General features: G+C 40.2%; 1 long non-coding RNA gene across 1 annotated transcript in view; it reads left to right on the top strand.

Annotated features, from left to right (window-relative positions):
• LOC145445877 (uncharacterized) overlaps window positions 1–15,614 on the top strand; it is a 63,648-nt gene extending 48,034 nt beyond the window's left edge. The window contains exon 3 of the long non-coding RNA XR_013917129.1: window positions 14,722–15,614. This is a non-coding gene — a long non-coding RNA (uncharacterized LOC145445877). The remainder of the gene's footprint in view (window positions 1–14,721) is intronic.
• Window positions 15,615–17,857: the final 2,243 nt, after the last annotated feature.

Here is a 17,857-nt window from a genome sequence, read left to right on the forward strand (position 1 = left end):
AAAGTAAAAGAATAGCAAAATGTCAATTTCTGTTCTCTGTTTTTATCTTACCTTAACCAAACCGCTTGTTTTATTGAAGTTGAAGTCGAATAAAGTTTATATAGTTCTCAACCATTGGCGCAGGCTCGAATGGTATATCATATCTATTTGTAAGTGAGTAACGTATTGCATCTTATCAATTCGTTTCTCTATTCTCTATTTTGTCTGATAACTACAAACTGAGACTATGCAATTACGTAGCTTACCAGTTCTACGTATATGTGAGCGATACATTGCCTTCTTGCGTGTATATTCAACTCTATATTCGTTCATCGGTTCGGAATCAATGACCACTCAAATTGTATTTCAGACACCTAGCAAATTGCAATGACGTAATCATGCCTCATACATACACCGAAAAGGCAACTTGACTTGAAATGTGACTTGACTCGTGAATTGACTTGACTTGACTCGAGTCACCTCCAAAAATCGAGTGACTTGACTTGCCTCGAGTCACCTTTGAAAATCGATTGATCTGACTTGACTCGAGTCAAAATGTGCAATGACTCGAGATGACTCGAAGGTAGTGACTTGATCCCAACACTGCTAGTATGTTCAATTTCAATACTATATATCGACTTAATTTACTTCTAAATAGGCCTATACCCGTTTTATCTTGCATTGCCATAGCTAGGGTTGCATTTAAAACAAACGGTGTTTTAAAACACTTTGTTCAAAACATGTTTTAAACAGTGTTTTAAAGAAATGCCTCTTTTTAGTTGTAAAATTATGCCATAATTCTGTAAATTCCTTCCGATATACATGTTCTATGAGCCTACGAACAATAACCACCCGATATAGCCAACGTATATCGATATGGGATGGTTCAACAGCAGTAGTACATATATTTCGTCAAAGGAGCTATATTTACTCTATATTTATAAAACAATAAAAAACATGTTATAAACAATGGTATTGTTTTAAACATGTTTGTTTTAAATTCATTTTTATTTTAAATGCAAGCCTGGCTATAGTGTTTGAGAAGCTCGTCCGCCAACTACTGTATAACTACTTTGAACCTCTACTATATCCAAACCAATTTGGCTTTCGTACCAACTGCAATACAAACCAAGCAGTACTCAACCTTCTGATTCAGTATTATTCCACAATATATACAAATGAAATTGGCTGTAGTATTTTTCTGGACCTTCAAAACGCTAACGACACAGCAAACCACGGTCTTTAACGTGATAAATTATTTCGATATGGTTTGAGAGGCTTTCAGCATAAGCTAATACAATCTTATCTATCAAATCGCATGCAATATGTTGATGGTTTATCTTCTGCCAAGTCTGCTTCAGAGACGTGTGGTGAGGTTCATGACTGGTGATGCACTGACCCTCCCTTCCTCCACTCACACACACGTAAAGTATTCTGATCGCCAGCAGGGTTTTGGAACGCTGCTTTACCATTCAAAGTGATTTATTGAACGTTCGTGTTATCGGAGGTTACAGCTTCTAATGTAGGCCTGGGCAAAGTGCGGCCCGCCGAGCGATTCTGTGCGGCCCGCGAAAGGCTGCTTGAAATTTAAAATATCAAACCTAATTTTTAGTGTTGCTGCGAGGACAAAACCATACGATGTATAAACTGGAACGGAAATTCGTTTATTATCAAGCCTGTTCATTAACATACCGTGATTATGCAGCCTATACGTACCTCACATGCCTAATCCAGATTAAAACTAAAGTCAATGTAGCGAGTTATGCCGTAAAATCACAAGAAGTCACCAAACCTTCTTTGGTACCATTGTCACATTACGCATTACACGGTCTTTGTTTCAATTTGTTACGTGATGTGTTTCCAAATCTATTATTCATGAAACAAGTGAATCAATGCCCATGATCTCTATGAATATATCACCACCCATAAAGGATGTCAAAAAGAAAGCCGAAAGTTGAAATTCAAAGATGGTTAATAATTGCAACCTTCGCTAATCAACAAGGCCATCTCGGCAAGCTGCACACTTCTCAGAAACCAGCTACCAAGACAATAGCTATATATTATCCTTAGGTCTGTAACTACCGCACCTCAAACCCCATAATTGCGAGCTCGACGGACGCCCAAAATTATTTCATGAGTGAACATAAATTATAGGGTATTTTTTTTGGAAAATTTATGCAACTTCATTCAATGGTTTTTAGAATGGGCGTTGCGGCGTTAGCCATTACCGCGCCACGACGCACAAAGATAAATGAGCTGTAGGCCAACACGGGATTCCGAGAAGGCACTGCAATTGCAGCTGCTGATCAACTTAACTAAGTAAAGGGAATAAAGCTCGACAGCGAGAAAACCTTGGCCGAGAAGAACTGCCCTTATGTTGACCGAAAACCATAAAGTCCAATTGTCCATAGGCAATATTTTCCAGCGAAGAAATACCAATCGGAATCGGGAATCGGGGTCGTCTTTTTAGTTTGGTACGCTTCAGCGATTTCAATATCTTTTCACATAGCAGACGAGAGGTCATGAAATAACAACATGAAACAAGTAATTAAACCAACGGGCCCTCCCAAATATATCCAAGACAGCACCTCTCTCAGCTCTAGCGATAAAACTGAGTATGCCACTACGTGGGCTGAGAGAGGTTAAAAATATGGCAATATATTTGCAATTAACAATATTATTGACCGATTGAATCATTAATCAAGAAAAAATTCCGCGCTTGGCGCGATTAGGGCATACAAGACGTCTCGTGCATCGTGCATCTCGATGGGGGCTGGTGTTTATAGAAACGCGGAGAAGGGTTTAAAGAGAGTTCAAAATGTATCATGTTTAACATTTAGAATTTCTGACTCGGCCCGCCAACATAATTCTGCTCCTGATTTGGCCCGCAGAGAAAAATAATTGCCCACTCCTGTTCTAATGCGAAAGATATTTGCTATTTAACTCTGCGCTTGTGTATTGACAACATGACTCGGCAGTTCTGACCACTTGTAGAGCTGCTGGAAGCCTCTCTCCCATTTAAAGGTATTTACTCTCATCACTAGTAGAGTTGCTGGACGCCCCTGTACGATTGAAGGTGATTTATTCTTGTCACTAGTATAGATTTGCTGAACGCCTCTCGCACATTTAGGGATTTGTTCTCGCTGGTAGGTTTTCTGAACGCCGCTTTAGCATTCAAAGTAATTTTTCGAACGTCCGTGGGATCTAATACGAGGGACATTTTGTCATTTATCTTTGCCTTCAAGTATTAAAGTGAAGAGTCTGGCATTAGTCGGGATGGAATCGTCCGTGCGCCGTTACACCAAATTTAGTTGATCTGTGACCGAGTCGCTTATCTTGATGACTTCAAGAGGCTGATCCATCGAACTATTCTGTTTCGAAATTGACGCAGGAACGTTTTGATTCCGAATTTATGTGGTCAAAGATTAGATTGATGTATGCTTCTCGAGTATTGACTGGCCTGAATGACTGAACGTTAACTTGTACATTTACCAAATTGGTGCAATTCTGTTGACTGGGTTCAGTCAAATAGGGGAGTGCTTGCGATTGCGCATGTTATTTGCCATACATAGGTCGTTTTTAGATGAATCACTTCGCCAATGTAGCTGTCCTTATTTTTATTCGGTTTTTCCAATCATTGTAATTTTACGATTATTAGTGATTTGATTGTTTGATTACTGTTTTAAATTGTCTTTTTCTCTTGTATAAATTGCCCTCGCAACTGTTGTCTCGTTCTCCATTCCATCGAGCAACGAACGAGCGAGCACTATTGCGAATCCACTCACTTACATTAGCATCTTTGTATTTTTGACAACGAAATCTGAAGTCTATATCATTCTTCGACTCGGGTTGTTTGGTTGGATTGACCAGAATACGAGGAAAATACGCAACGTTTGCCTAGTCCACAGTAGCAGATTTCGGCCCTCATTTACATCGGGGTGTCGCGTCGAAACAATCCACGATGCTATATTGATAATCAATTTTATGGAATGTCAACAACTGAAAAGCCAATTATTTGTATAGATGCAAACTACATGCAAGCGTGGTAGAGAGCAGTTAAACAGTTTATGAGGTTTTGTACGGATAGCTCTGAAAAGCTTAGACGACTTGCTGCGTAGCATTTAATGCATGATGGCATTATCTAGAACAGGGGTCGCCACCTCATATCGGGTCGCGGGCAGCATGAACTCACTATCGAGATGAAATATGCCACACACTTAAGGGGGGAGACTACCTCTGGAAATGAAAAAAATTCAAAAGTTTTATTTTTGTTGATATTTGTACTACTAGATGTTATCTTTCACATACTGAAGTTTTGTAATGATTGGATAAGCCTAAGTGTGTCAAATTTAACATTTTATGATCCTGTCCAGTCACCGCACCCCCCTAATTATCAACTCACCGCGCAACAACAACCAATAACCCGAGTGTCTGGTCCCAAGACTTGATCGTGACGATCTAGTGTTATTTGCGAGATCTATGGTTTGATCAATGATTCGTTACGACAGATGTAAACAAACCATAAGCAGAGCTTGGCACTTTGTAGCTTGTGGTTCGTGTGTGATTAGAAACGGGGTTTGGTGACTGTTTTTCCACGATAAAATGATAGGATTGAAGACTTCGAGAAGCCGGATTAGAGCTTCATAGATATCACAGTCTCAATCTATGATGCATGGCATAAAAGAAGACATACAAGCAAGTATGGCATCGGGTTTTGGAGCTAGCCACTCACGTTTTATTGTCGACTATCGGAGCAACTGCAGCAAATAGTGTGAAATCATGAGGGGGAAATGGATTTCAAAGAATGGAAATCAACTCGCTCAGATCAGCGAAACAATGAATATGGCTATCAAAACCAAAAAACTTGAAACTGCTGACCGAAAGTAGATACTCCTGGGGCGTTTCAGTGTACAAACTATGTTAAAATTGAAGTTTTCAAAGTATAACTGTTACTTTTTGTGTTGCGAAATTAAAATGGCTTTTTCTCGAGATTTCGATTTTACAAAGTTTGAGTACTAGTAACCATTTTTGAGGCAGAAAAAATCATCCAATCAACTTGAAAATTTGAAGATAGACATATCTTGGGATGCTGAATGAGATAGTACTTTTTTTATCGGGGTACTCGGAAGGGGTCCATCCGTTTTTGTTCGATAAAGTCAAAAAATGATATTTTTTAAATTTTTTACAAAAAAATGTATTTTTTTCATATGTTACCCATAGTTGGGCTATAAAAAAGTACTGTCCCGTGCATTAGATCTATTTTAATCCATAAAGAGCATTAAGAAACAAATTTGTTAAAAAATGTTGATGTGAAAATTTTTCCTAGAAATTAGTCTGAAAATCACAAAATTCGATACAAATCTAAAAATCTTTGACCAAATTTCGCCAAATTTTTATCGAAATTAGAATATCCAACAAAACACCTATTAGTGTTCAAGTTATAGGCATTTCACTGATTTTTCAATTCGAGGGGTAGTCTCCCCCCTTAAATAACCACGTTTTAAAACTCTCCCGTCAGAACAACGCTATGCCTAACGTGGGCGAAGGGCATAGTCACTATAGTTACCACCAAAGAAATGATATTTCATTAAAGAAATACAAATACTACAAAATTATCATCATCATCACTTTCATTCTATTATGATATATGAGCTGCACACGATACGTGACAACACTTTTCAGCGACTAATGAGTAATCCATATTGGGGTTAGCTAGACACGGCATTTGCTAGAAATCTATTTCCCCGTAATGCTTGATCTTGAGGGGATAGCTTGATTTTGTGGGGAAGGTCCATTTTGTTTTACAACTGTCTGTCATTGCAGAGTCTGGGCCATTGCAAGTCAAGACAGTCCTTCCATATCAGCTAATTATTCCTCCATGGAATGCTATTACCATCATTGAAGCCGTATCAGCTACATTATTGCCGATCTAGTGGACTTCGTACGAGAGTCAAAGCGACGCATTTAGCTATGTACTCATCTTGTATTTTCATGACGTTTCATGCTATCATTTTGATCAAAATATCTAAATCGCCGTGGTGCAAAAAGCCTTCGATGCGAAAAGCACCACTAAATGTTTTTATACATAATAATAATAATAATAAGCTAGTGAGGAATACTGGTATTGGGCACAGGAGAATAATTTTGAACAACAACAATATTTTCAAACGAGAATCAATTTCATCATTTAAATATGCTTTAATAAGCATTCATCCACATCCTCAAATCATGTCGCGGGCCGCAAAACGTGACTTCAAAGGCCGCATGTTGTTGTCTCCTGATCTAGAAGAATATCGCTCTGTTTGATATTCATGGTGTTACGACTACATTGGTCATTCTACACCAGGCTCTTTATTTTTATTCCATATAGCTGCCGACTTGTAGCACGGCCCACTTCTAGTCGTTTTATAAGACACCGCTTACGTGGCTTACGTGGCTCACGTGGCGAGGAGGAGCTTAAATAAACCTCCAAAACACGGGCAGGAATCGACAGAAGGAAGTTTATGATGTTACCAACGTCTGTGGATCGGAACCATCCTGTCAGAAGTCACTTCGAGTGATCACAAATCTTGACTCGATTCAAGTCAAGTAAAGTCATGTCAATATTTTTCGTGTAAAGGAGCACAAATCAAATCTCGAGTTACGCCAAGTTGACACAGATTCTCCGATTTCAAATTAATTCTAATTCAGCAAACGTTTTCAACTGTCGTCGATCGGTTTAATGTATGGATACAAATGTATATGTGAGTTGGATAGGACTCACCGAATTGTTCAAAATAGTTTCTGTGATATTTTTAAAGTGCGAAAGCGATATCAAACACGGGTTGTAGTAGTCGCTTAGAATGCTGTTCACAGGCATGTTCGATGCCAAATACCATATAAAATTGAACGTGAGCGACGGCTTTCCAGTGATATGCTGCATGTAGCCTGAAGGTAGTGCCGAGCTCATATATCTTGAGCCGACAGTACGTTCGAACATGTAGGAGAAATTTGTCGCCTATAAAGTTGTACGAAATTGCCAAGAAAGGATCAAAATGTTTCAACATAATATTAGGGTTACGGTATTTCGGGAATGTGAAAAGAGGGCACTTTTTCAAAATTTTTAGACTTACAGTACCGAAGAAAAATCCGGAAAAATTGGTATTGTAGTTGGCCGACTAAAAAAAGGTGGTCTTTCTGCCTCAATTCCCGAAAGACCCGTTGAAGTGCAGATTTCCTATATCTCAGTCCAATTTTCACATACATTTATCCAAAATTTTCAAAAAAGAGGACATTTCGGCGTCCTCCGGGGACACTTTCAAAAAGTCAAAAAAGAAGACAAATCCTTTTAAAAGAGAATGTATGGTAACCCTAAATAATATTGCATGTCCGAAAAATGGCTGAGAAGATAATTAAACCCGTTTTCAAATTATATGTATTTACTTCTGAAGGGAGGTACAGTTCACCTGAGTTGCACTACTGTTCATGCGACCGTCGTAAGCGGTGTCTTATAATTCGTTTACTCTAGCAGTGGTTCTCCACCGGTGTGCCAATTGGACTGCACAGGGGTGCCGCGAGAGAATGGGGTTAACATCAAGTTAGACATATAGCAAAAATTAGGGATTCCAAATTCTAAGCATGCTTAGTAGGCGGCTCTATTATTATTATATTTATCCGCTCTCGACACACAATGTATAATGTGATGTGATGAACAGATAGGAAACTGTCTAAACGACCAAGTATACTATATCTCAATCTGGCACCAACCTCAGCCTAATGCCCGATGTAACGGTGCTCGATCTTGATTTAGGCTTTCTCGCTCTTTCCATTTTCGTTTTTGATCGGGTCTAACACTGGGTTTTTGTTATAAGTCCGACGGAATCTCATAGAGACGTACGTGTGACGAATCTAGGCTATGCCTCCGACGCTCCGAAACGTGCTACTGTCAAGATCAAATCGGGCCACCACTGTCAAAGGCTAACTCACCCACATGTCGTAGCATTTACGACGGCCATCGCCCAGGTAATTGGTTCGTGCTAGGGTCGCACGATCTATTTTAACCTTTCTATTTTCGTTGCACGCTTAAAAGTAGGGTGACTGCTTGACACCAGTGTTTTGTCTTTCCGCAAATCTGACTTGAAATCGTATCTTCACTTCACCGCGTACTGTGGAAGAGATCGTGATGTGATACATATATATAGCCTATTCATTTTAATCAAACAATGTTGAATTCGAGTTTGCTGAAAAAAATAGTGTTATTGGCCTGTTCCATGGTAACCTGTAAGTTCCTGGTTCTATACGAGGTCTCCGAGTTTATTCCATACAAATTATGATGCGGAATTCTACATTGCCATACCTGTTTATTTTTACCTTGCATCTCAATTATCTTCACTAACGGGATAAGTCAATTTCCAAACAGATGCTGCCTGATTAAACACCTGGTCTTGATTTCCCGCGGGAAAATGCATTATCTCCTAAGCTAATATACCGTATAAATTGCTATGTTCTATGACAGGGGTCGCCAACCTTTTTGTTATTCACTGCCGCATTTCGACTACTTATGTAACCTACGGCCGCATTCATGGGCATAGTCGTAATGAACTAACTGGGCGTCAAATAGTCATGTTAAACTGCCCATGTCTATTTCCGGCGAATTTTGGACTAAACGACATATCGGCTTACTATACGCATCGAAATCGCAAGTGTTCATGTTCATTGTTCATGTTATGAATTGTTATTGGAATTTGTTGTGGTCGCGCTTGAAATTTTTTCAAATTCAAGAATGAATTTCGTCATCAATATTAGTAGCTTCACATGTCGCTATGAAATATTTAACGTTGCTCAGCCGATGCGATCAGATTCATCGGTAGAATTGATGGAGGGAGTGTTTTCGAAAAGTGAGGGCAAGTTATACATGATGATGACTCTTCGAGTTGGCCCAATTTTATTAATGATCGACTTTGTTGCACGCTGTTGTTTCTTGACCTCGCATCAGGATTGCCGGTATAATATAAATATATATGGGGTGCATCATTGTACTTTGCTGTTCGCATCTGTATTGTGTGGCTCAGATTGGAAAAGGCGCTACTATATCAAAATCGAAAAACGAAGTCGCATTAATCGCGCGTAGAGCGAAGGAAATTTCAAGAATTTCAAGATTACTTAAAATATCTCAAAAATTAAGGAGTTAATTCGTAAATTCAATTTGCATGTCGACGGTCGCCAACACATACTATCGACACAAATTTCCCTCTACGACCGTAGGTTGGCCAACCCTATTCTAGTACGACGAACCTACAACACCAGACCTATGTATTTAATCAGCAAAAATAAGAATCGCCAACACACGGCAGCATGATGTAAAAACATCCTTGACGAAAATGGCTGTTGAAGAAGAAGGCAGAATTGGTCTAGTCTTCAGTATGAAAAGGATGCTGGTTCCGGACGTATGAATCATCTGCATATGCATCGGGACGCCCGACAGTCGTCATTCATCTTTTAAATCAATTTGCAAGTACAAAATAGCTCTTATCTGAAATGTTACTATACTCTCGAAATTGGTGGTATTCGAACCGCTTCTCGATATTGAAATGGTGGTATTCAAACCGCATCTCAATATTGAAATGAATTGTTTAATATGAAATTCTCTCGATACAAGCATTGGTGAGCATGTAAATTTGTTGAAAATACGGTGGTATGAAATATAAATGATACTGGAATTACTTTTTTTGGAATCGAATAAAAAGGACACATTTACCAAATCAAAGACTAGAGCTTACCGAAATTGAAAGCAGCTTACTTTGAAATATTGCCTAGAAATCTTGTTCTGATGATTAAAAAATGGTCACAACTTTGGCTTTACCCACTTTTTACCGGTAGTTCCTTGGTGTTGACGAAAGAAATGTCAGGTTTCCGATTTGACTCCCGCGTAACCCGTCTATCTTGTAGGCAAAAAAAATTACGTCTTTTGTGGTCTTATTGGGAATTTCATGCTGAAAGAAGGACAAATTGTCAAAGAGGAGGGCGTTCTGACGAAGAGAGGACATTTGTTCAAAAAGAAGGACAAATTCTCCGGAAGGCGGACCTATGGTAACCCTAAATAATACGTATGCTATTGACAATTTTTACTTTCTTTCATGATATCGTGAATATTGTGAGATTCGAACCGGGGGATAGCTACAACGCAAGCGGTACGCGAGGTCGGTAGCGCATTGTTCCGCCGCGCTACAATTCTCTGAGACAGCCCTCTATTAGTATATAAGGTCAATTATCTGAACTTTGTAGTCACGTAGTGGCCTTCTTTCCGGAATCGACGCGATTACTTACTTACTTTCTGAACTACTTTGACCGACTCTGTATCTGAGACTTTGTCGAAACAAATAGATCGACAGACACTGTATATTGAAGGTATGTCGATAATTACCATATATATTCTCGAACCATACACTACATATATATAAGCCCAGATCATTGGCGAGTGAAGCTCAGGTATATTCCTAGGAGTTTTTCAGGGTTATCAGGCACCTCGAACACCATATGTACGATATACGGTGCCATCTGTATGATTCGGCGTACAAATAATGAGGTGAATTTGCGCCATTTCTAAGCTACAACGTGGCTACATCAATATGTGTTGACGTTATCGAACCTCTAGACGACATGGCGTGTTCACAACGATACCCCGTACAGATAAGGAAGATAATTTACGCATATTCTCAGCTACAACGTGGCTACTCCGTCAATACGTACTGTCATTATCCAACACCAACTTGCTGCGTGATTGCGCAAATGATCACAATTTCTGATATAGAACAGGGGGTGGGCAGACCTGCTTCATGCGCGAGCCGCATATCGAAAAGCTGTGCTTCAAAAGAGCTACAGCACAAAAATTCGAAAATACGCATTTATTACAAAACAATGAAATGTATGCTATCTAATGAAGTTTATTATTATGTGGTGATACCATGTGCGTCTGCACCTGGGCTGCAAGGTGTTTGAAATCAGGCTGATATGACGTGAAAGCAGTACGGGGCAGCTAATTCACGTGTTTTCCAGCATTTAGGGAAAGTTTCAGCTCGGTAATCTTATTACTACGTAAACCTGTCTTCGTTGGGTAACTCGTGGCAAAGTTTTGTAGTTTGGTTTCATAATGAAGTCTCTAGTAGTTTGGTTTCATAATGAAGTCTCAAGTCAATGTTGTATTTCCCTATCGATAATCTCTTTTCTTGCAATGATCACTCGACGACATTTTCTTAGCTGAACTCTGCAGTCTTTGCTATAGCCGCTACAATACAAACGACAGAGCCGCGTATCTCCATTGCTAGCCCGGAAGAGATTGTGACCTGCGCTGAAGAGATTAATTATGAAGTTCATTGATCATTAATTGATGACCAATGACCAGGCCGTGTTATTTTTGGCATTTCAGGAGCCAGATGCCAAAACTGCCAAAAATAAAAATTTGAAAATGCCAAAAATAAGCAATTTTTGGCATATGCCAAAAATAACACGGCCTGCCAAATAGTGCATTTCGTTCGTGGTGTTGTGTTAACAGGACCGCTTTACAAGCGAGAAGAGCGTTTGTGAAAGGCAGGTTTCTTAATCTGGGTCGAGCCCACCCATTAGGGGTGAAAGCATGGTGTCCTAAATGGTGTGGGTACAGCGAGATTGAACGGCTGACTGCATTTGGTTTATGTCATACTTTCCATTTGTCCAAAGGCAATTTTACAACCTTTTTTTGACCGGCTTGTCGAGCGCTAACTTTGATAAAACGGGTATCAATGAGAAGCTGCCGCAGTACTGATTATTAAAATATAAATTATATTCTGCTCATGGAACTGGAATACCCAAAATCAACCACGATTTTTGCATCGCGATCGAGTTGAACATGGTGACGCAACAAACTGTCTGGCTATTTCTGAGCTGCATAGTCTCGTTTGGCCAGACAGTCTTGTTGCGTCAATGTTCTTAAACAATCTAACCTTCCCAGGACTCTTCCATGCGAGTTGGTAATATTAAAGCTACCTGAAATGACAAAAGTCCTCCGAAAATATACCGGTCGACTGAAGGAGAAAAGATGGTCGGGCTACTAAATAGAATGTGTTGAGAGAGAACACAGGAAACTCCTGGAAAAGGATCGGGAAGAAAATTCATTCCGCGATGAGATCGATGGCACTGGCGTAGTGATCTCTTTTCACGATGCATGGAAGCCGATTCGGCCCTCCAAAGATTTTGAAGCTCTGAAATTCTTTTGTGGATGACTGGCAACATTCTGTCCCTCAACGGCTACTGTTGAAGCCGATATTTCCCAGATTCGCTGGGCGAGAAAGGAATTTAGGAGAAACTTAGCTGACATGAGTTTGGAAGCACTGTTACAGTGCAAACGATTTAAGTCTATTCAACAGCTGTAAAAATAAGCTGTTGAGCGTGTTTGTTAGGCTTTTCTCTTTTTTTGCTCATTGGCACTGATTCCAATGGATACTGCACATTTTGTGGTTTTGTTTGATATTATTAACCTATGAAATCGTCAGGTTTTTTCTTCTTATTATTGTTCGTTGGTACTGATTATACGTGGATGCTGCACATTTTGTGGTGTCTCTTGACAAACTAGCCCAAATAAAGCGTTTTTGTGACTAATTCGAGGCTGAAACTATCTATTTAGAGGACAATGCCAAAACTGCCAAAAATAAAAATCGAAAAATGCCAAAAATAAGTTATTTTTGGCAGTTTTGGCATATGCCAAAAATAACACGGCCTGCCAATGATGATGCACCATTGTTGCGGGTGAAACGTTTATGTGAAATCGATTAGAGGGTTCAATTGCAAAGTTCTGATGATGCACACTGCCACCTTCCCCTAAATTTTACAAGTCTTGCGTACACCATAAGAAAAGAAACAACACTAAAGCAATACCCATCTTGTGAATATGCGATAGAATGCATCAATTTATAGTCACATTAATCCTCTTTAACAAAAAGGCGGAACACATGTGCAATTGTGCATTATGCAGAGCCGGAGTCAAGGGCTGAAATCGCAGCCGTTTTCTCACTATACTGAGGCGGCACCTTCAATGTAGAAAAACTGCTCATTGTCGAATTCAAAATATCGATTGTTCTTCTTCCCATCCGTCGGTCGGATAGATTGGTGTCAGCGTTATTAACCAGTACAATTGTGCATGATTATCACGTGACTTCACGTTACTTCTGCCTAGCTTTGTCATGTTTTCAGCACTTGAGAGGGAGTGATTGTGATGTCATAAGCCACCGGATGTTGATTACTGCTGCACACTTAAGTTTGGATTACATTCCGTCCGTACCGGCGAATGGTGTTTCTGAAATTATAGAGATGAAACGGAATATTAATGAAGTTCTTCGTCGAGATAAGTTGAGTAAAAGATAGTTCGTGATATGGATGCAATTTTTTACATGATTCGTGAGCAATGTTCCCTCTAATTTTTCACGAGTCTGCGCAAATACGCCAACTCACTGCGCAGGCCCTTGGACAACAGTGCGCAACCAGGCCCCCCATAGGGTGATAAACCGAACTTCTGGGGGGCTTCGCCCCCCAGACCCCCCTCGGGCTGCACGCTTTCCCCCGCTACTAATCATCTGTGTCTGGTCTTCGTTTAGTGGGCGTTCGCACTAAACGCGCGAAGCGCTAAAATTTTCTATAATTCATGATCAAATCGGTCAATATCATCGAGAAATGCATATATTGCTATCAATTTTAATCCTGTCTCTGCTCACGTAATCACATTTACAGGTAAAGCTGATCGAGTGAGATGTGTTAGTAGTATAATTGCTCGTTCGTGAAGCGTAAAATACCGGAAGTCAAGAATGTTGCATTTCGAAGCCAGAAACGCAGCATTTTGAGCTAGCTAGCAGTCGAAAATCAGCCTATGGAGCTTCGGAAAAGCGTCATTGTGGTGCTTCATGGACGTGCATTGTGTATTTCGTAGAACTACAATTACTGTATATCGTGCATATTGTTGATTTTCCACGATCGGTTTTGAAAACAGGTGTTTTTAATGTGTAGTGACCTACATATTCCGCGGGGACAAATGACTATGGTATCCTGTCCACTGAATCACTATAGTGGTTATATCGCGAATTGTTTCCCGTGGAACAGGTTGGTCTAGAAGCAATCCGTGAGCGTACACAATACGAACCAAATACAACCGCTCAGCGCAAAACTGACTCACTGTGTTAAGTATATCACGAATTACAGATGTATACATTTAATGTGTTTATTAGGCACCTGTAATCAAGCTCTTTACAAAAACACGAACAATTTTATCATTCTCACATTTTTATCACCAAAATAATTTAGATACTGTTCAGTTGAAAAACCTTGAGATCTTTTAATTAAATATGAAATACAATGATCAGCGCACATATCAGATTTTTTACTTTGAAGCTGTTGCCTGGTAACGGTGAAGTACTCTGGACCTAGAAACTCGACTATCTGAGGTTTTAGGGGTGGGATCATAACCATGTTAGCTTTAAACACGCTTCTACTATATATGTGTAGATTTCGCGCCCCCTTATCGTCATATCACAAAACGCAACCAGCATGCTATAGCCAACCTAACGGATAGTTTGGTGGCATGGGAGGTTACGACTATTGATGAGAGATTTTTAAATATGAAGTTCATACTAAAATACAGAGCTATAATTATGAATTGGAAGTAAATCGCGCAGAGCGCGAGAAAATTTTTCAGTTGAGCTCAGCGTCGCGATCCCCTTCAGATGCTTTCATGACCTCAAGGGGCACGGGTCCCCCAGGTTGAGACCCACTGTCTTAGAATTATCATGGTGAAATATAGCCTACTAAGAATAAGTTTAATCAAGTCCCCGCATTAATTCGATTTTTAGTACGCATTTTATCAATATTTTAGTAAGTTTCTTCAGACTCTCGCGGGCCGCACAGTCTAGATATCCCTGAAAGAAGGTTTGGTTACTTCTTGTGACTTTAATTGTAACGGTATAATTTGCTACTTTGACTTTACTTTGAATCTGGATTAGGCATGTGAGGTACGTATAGGCTGCGTAATCGCGGCATGTTAACGAATGGGCTTGATAGTAAACGAATTTCAGCTTCAATTTATACATCCTATGGTTTTAGTCCATACACAGCAACATTAAAAAGTAGGTTTTATATTTTCAATTTCAAGCAAACTTTCGCGGGCCGTACAGAATAGCTCCGTAGGCCGAATTTGGCCCGCGGGTCGCACTTTGCTCAGGCCTGGTATAGGGTATCTTGGGTTTGGAGAGGTGAATAAGACTTTAGATTAGTTCATCATCTCCCATCTACTACTACCATATGCATCGTAGTGCTCCGACAAGGCAAAAGTTCGTTTAATCCTGAAAGTCGTCATTTTGTGGCTATTTCCCTGAAAAATTGCGTTAAATAATCCCCAAAGGCAACACGCTTTCAATATCAAATACTGCCCCTCAATATCCCCTCTAATTTTTCACGAGTCTGCGCACACTCAACAACTCACTGGCGCGGTCCCTCGGAAAACAGTGCGTAACGACAGAAAAAAAGGTCATCACTTCGGCTTTCTTGTGCGCGGGATACGTTTTTCTGTGCGCGGAGACTTCGTCAGCAGTGCGCGGCCGCGCACGCGCGCAGCTTAAAGGGAACATTGTTCGTGAGATGTGTATTGGTAGTCAAATGGGGCTTTTTACAGCAGTTCAATCAGACTATAATTGCTTGTTTATGGTAGGCTTGTAAAATTTGAGTTGATATAAATGCTTACTTTGACTTCTCTGTGGCCTGAAATGTCAAATTGGCGACAGGTAACAGTGTGATAATTGTCAAGTTATTTGAGCCCTGAACCAGGGCTGTAATGACTCGAGTCACGATTTCTGATGACTCGACTGCACTGCAGTCATTTTCTCAAAATACCGAAATGACTCGACTCCAGTCAATCTGTGTAATGACTCGACTTGGACTCGAGTCATTGCGCATGACTCGAACCAAGTCATGTGACGACTCAGACGGCCAAGACCGACATATTGTAAGGGCCCGGTGTTCGGATTGGTAATGCTTCATTACGGAGCTTCACACGCAAACTGCAACGTATACACACCACAACATACAACGGCCTTATGTCGTTGGTCAATCGTCACACGACCGGCCAGCACGACGCCCAGAACGGAAAGGAGCTATTCTCATGATTACAAGAAATAACTTGTACCGTTCATGACCACATACAACATAAATAACAAGGTGTACTGAAAGACCAGGTCCGCCACATCATCATTGTAATTTCGAAGAAGAATAAAGTAACCACACTATTGGGACTACTGGTACTTGAAAATGCGACCAGAACTGCTAAAATTGACGAAATCAGATGCGAACCATTTGATATCACCAAACATCGTTATAAAAAGTGGATTTGACAAGATTTTAACTGGAAACTTGAGCAGTCAACAGAATGACTTGGACTCTGACTCGAATCATATTACCATCACTCGGACTTGAACCGCTGCTTGCTGAATTGGACTCGGACTTAACTCGGCGATGAATTGAAATTGACTCCACTTGAAAACTGTAAAAGTGAGATTGACTTGTGACTTGGTTACAACCATGCTCTGAGCGTGATGCGAACTACCGGTAAGTTGATATTTTAATGACAAACCCCGGAACAGTGTCGTCTCGTTATCCCTCACCGAATTATGACGTGGTTGGTTATGCCTTTGACATCATTCGTTAGTTCAATCATTAATGTATGTATTGGTAACGAAACTTGGGATATGCTCAAATCATCTATTGTCTTTGTCTGCAACATACCTGTGAATAAATTACAATCCTTGATGTAAGTTATAACGGTTTGGATTTCAGCTGTTCAGCTGTAATATTTTCAGTTTAAAATTTGTGATACTCATTTCAGTTAGGCTATTATAGGAGTTATTTTGTTGCCGTAGTTAGGCTATATTTGACGATACAGACTGAAACCATGAGGTGATTGCGATATGCCCAAATATTCATATAAATCTCATGATGAATTGGAAAGAATGCAGCGTTGGCGAAGGCAGCAGTTTATAAAAATATCGTCATCCAAGCTAGTTCAGCCTGCAGCGACAATATCCATGATCAGCTCACTATCACTATTAATGATATCTGGCTGAGGACGTGTCTAGGTAGCTCTGATTATTGCACGGGATTTACGCTCGACTTGATGAATCGACGGTGAGATCGTTTTATTGTACTATAGTCTAGTACGCAGTGTAGTGTAGAACAGTGCTGTTCATACAGGTGTTACGTATAGCAAATAGATAGATAGGTCAAGAGGTAGCTCCCTCTCTACCACAGCGTGGTAGATGGAGGGCATACAACATACCAAGGCGCCGGTAAAGCGTAAAACGACCGATCCTGTATTATCGGATAGTGACGAGCATATTAATGGCGTTAGTGACCGGCTTCAACAGAGTGGGAACAAAATCTCCGCTCGAAATTATGCAGTAACGGATCAAAATTCTGTATTACAAACTACTACAACTAATGTTAATGAAAATATTGTTTGTTCTCCTACGACCGGGAGTGTATCCCGACCTCCTGCAAACACGGTTTCTCCGCCAGTGGCACAAACCAGCATTGTTTCCGATAACAACCAAAATAACATAGATAAGGAAACTGGTGATTTCAGGACAACAAAGGTCTATTCTGCGCTATCACCCAACAGTGGTGAACAGGGCGTTGTCCGCGTTGATCACCAATTATCAAGACATCATACCTCTTTACAAATCCGGTTCTTTGCTCATCACCTGTCACAATCACAAGCAGGTTACGCAGTTGTTGTCATGCGGTAGTCTAAGCGACCCAGTAACGCATACCGACCGATATCCCAATCGAAACGTCGAAATTTACACCAAGGCCGTTCGCCAGCAGAGCTGTT

Source organism: Botryllus schlosseri, chromosome 9 (assembly GCF_051294905.1).
Source record: "Botryllus schlosseri isolate E-star chromosome 9, Bs_hap1, whole genome shotgun sequence".
Taxonomy (NCBI): domain Eukaryota; kingdom Metazoa; phylum Chordata; class Ascidiacea; order Stolidobranchia; family Styelidae; genus Botryllus; species Botryllus schlosseri.